We start from the raw sequence: 3,378 nt of genomic DNA on the forward strand, positions 1-3,378 counted from the left end.
CCTAATTTTGAAATTGATGATGAACATGCTTAGGAATTTGGTAACTTAGGGTTTTGAGATTCTTTGCATGGATTGTTGAATTAGGAACTGTTTTGGACCGATTAAGTTGTTTGAAATTGGTTTGCATGGTAGGAATTAGCATTTGAGTGGAGATTAGGGTTGATTTGGTGAAAAAATTTTGAAAACCCCTCGCACCGCCGGGCGGTATTCAAACTGATGCATACCGTCGGGCGGTAAGCCTCTTTGACGCCGGACGGTCTGCTGTGTTTTTGTTGAATGTTTTGCATAGCAAAAGGGGAAACCTGTGCATCACCAGTTGTATTTATTGTAGAAATGGTGTCGGCATCACACAGAGGAAGAAATACTGGTAGTAAAAGGAAGACGCCAGAAAGTTCAAGAGGATTTGACTCTCAGAGGTTCCTCTCCAAGCAACATGAGGATCATTATGCAACTGTGCAAGAAAGGAGGTTGCTGATGGAGAGGAAGGCTTCCTTTATTCCTGACTTGGTTCCTGAATTTGGAGAGGAGATTTTGAGGAGAGACTGGGAGAAGTTGACAACTTACCCTCCACCTGCCAGTGTTGAGTTGGTTAAAGAATTCTACACCAATGTTGTGCCCAGAGGAGGAGCAACTGCTGGAAGATATAGGAGCTTTGTGAGGGGGCAGATTATTAGTTATGACCCCGATACTATTAACAGCTTTTTGGGCACAGAATGGCCAGGGGAGTAGTGCCAGTATTCGGCAAATGTTGGTCTGTTTGGTGACGTCGCTGATATTGAGAGAGTTGTGTGTCTCCCTGGAAGGCATTTTCAGCCTAACTCTAGTGGGGCACCGATCAACATTAGGAGGTTGGATATGATACCTTTGGCTCGATACTGATGGCATTCACGCATGCCAACATCCAACCTTGCTCCCACATTTCGGATATCACGATGCACAGGGTTCGTCTCATCTTCTGCTTGATGAGACAAATGGAGGTAAATGTCGGCAAAATCATCGCCGACGAGATTCGAAGCTGTGTTATGACAGTTAGCAGCAGGATGCCATTGGGGCATCCATTTTTGATCACTTTTTTGTGTCAGCAGGATGGGGTGAACATTGCAGTTCCCCCATATGCGAGACTTAGGAATGCCATTGATGCAGCTTACTTTCACCAGTTATGTGCTGAGGCAGGAGCAATAGGAGCAGCAGGTCCAGCAGGGGTAGCACCCTGGAGGCGCCCTAGGAGAGCTGCAGCTCAGCAGGAGCAGGTGCCTGATGAGGTACCAGTTCAGCACGCAGAGCCCTTCCAGATGAGGGACATGTACATGTCCATGATGGAAGCCAGGATGGAGGCCCTTCACAGGGGGCAGGTTGCGACTGCTGAGATGATTATTGGGTTATATGACCAGCCACCAGTGCACAGGTGGACTATGGATGAGTTTCATACAGCGGTGGCATGGCCTGAGCAGCAGGCGTAGAGTAGTGGTTTTGGTTTTGGTGCAGCCGGAGCCCCGAACACAAAGGAAGAAAACTTTGAAGATGCTGACGATGAGAGTCAAGAGGACTCTGATGATAGCATGGGCTGATTGCAGACATCTACTGAGGGATGTCCATAGGCAGGATTTTAGTTTTTCTTTCTTTTATCTTTTACATTTTATTTTTTTTTAAATTGTTAGAATAGGTTGAATTTTAATTTCAGTATGTATTCTTGGCTTGAATACTTTTTCTGAAAATGCTTGACTGACTGATGTGCATGGTGGAACTAGTTGATGATTATTTGATGTGGATGATAATTGAGTTGTGTTGTATGTTAATATCCAGGAAATAGATGTGTGATGAATTATGATTGTGGTTATGATGCCAAGCAGGGTGTATAAATGAATCTTGTGTGAGAAAGCATGTTGTGTGAGGTTTTGAGCTCCAGAGTTTTTATTGTTGTATGCATTGTTCACAGGAAAACATGAATAATATTGCCTTAATCTTGATGGTTGATTGAATTGCATGTGAATGTCATATGATCAAGGCCATTTTTGAGAACCCTTCTCTAGCCAAATTTTCACCTAAAATGCTTGAAAATGTTATACCCTTTTTAAACCTTAGCCTTAAACAGGATGTGAACCTTTGTCTTGAAATTCTTTACCTTGAGTTGGGATGAGCTTAATTGTATGCGATGAAAAGGTTCAAGTTTGGGGTTGTATGGGGTAAAATTGAAAGGCAAATGAAAAACATTGAGCTCAAATGTTGAGAAAAGAAAAATTCATGAGAAAAAGAAAAGAAAAGAAAAGAAGCATGAAGATGAGCTCAATGAAAAAGAAAAGGAAAAAGTTGGGAATGAGAGAAATTGGTAAGGAAGAGAGTTGTGCTTAAATGTTGAATATTTTGATAGCTCACTTCACTCAAGGATTTTGCATTCCAGAAAAACCAATTCTTCTTGTTAACCCAACCTCATTACAAGCCTTGGAAAAGTCCTTTTGATGGCATTTTCATGTAAAGATNTTGATTNTTTGAGATGAATGGCAATTTTGTTTCATGTGACTTGTGAATAATAGAGAGTTGGAGTGTTACCTTAAACACTTGAGTGATTGAGTGAAACACTTGCTTGGTATGAACTGTTAATTTTCAGGAGCGCATTTTTGCTTAGTGGATTGGTCATTCATAATGTGTAACATCTGTTGTGCAATCTCTGGATTGAAAACATGCATGCATCTTATTTTGATTTCGCTGAGGATTTGGATTGAGTAGTTTTGTCATGTACTTTGGGAAGGTTGAATCATTGGATGAAAGAGTAGAAAGCCAATTTTGTTTTGTGTGTTGTTTTGTTTTGTTTTGCTTGAGGACAAGCAAAATTATAAGTTCGGGGTGTTAATGAAGGTTGAAAAACAGTAATTTTCATGTGTCAAATTAGACCAAATTACGCCCTTTACTACTTGGAATGAGCTTAGAATCAAGAAAAACTCAATAAATGAGTCTGTAGAGAGTCAAAAGCTGTTTTTAGCGATATTATGCTTGTTTTGCATTGTTTTGTAGTATTTTGGTGAAAGGGAAGAATGGAGTTGAAGATAAAGGTCGAAGACTCAAGAAAATAGAATAAAATTGAAGATTTGAAGAGTCGACGCACCGCCCGGCGGTAACTTACACCGCTGGGCGGTCCAGGGCGAGGAGTAGGCACTAGCGTTGGCGTTGGACGGTTTTGAGGGAAACCGCCGGGCGGTGGTGCGATTTGTGGGAAACCGCCGGGCGCCACACTTGTTCCGTCGGGCGGTGGTCTGTTGGGCTTGAGCCTATTTTCTGTTGCGCTCGTCACCTATAAATACCCCTATTGCGAGTTCAGAGTTATTCTTTTGACAAAGGGGGACGACCAGACCTAATTTTGCTCTCTGGAGAGGATCTCTTGGA

The sequence above is a fragment of the Vigna radiata genome, unplaced genomic scaffold (genome assembly GCF_000741045.1).
Source record: "Vigna radiata var. radiata cultivar VC1973A unplaced genomic scaffold, Vradiata_ver6 scaffold_447, whole genome shotgun sequence".
Lineage (NCBI taxonomy): Eukaryota > Viridiplantae > Streptophyta > Magnoliopsida > Fabales > Fabaceae > Vigna > Vigna radiata.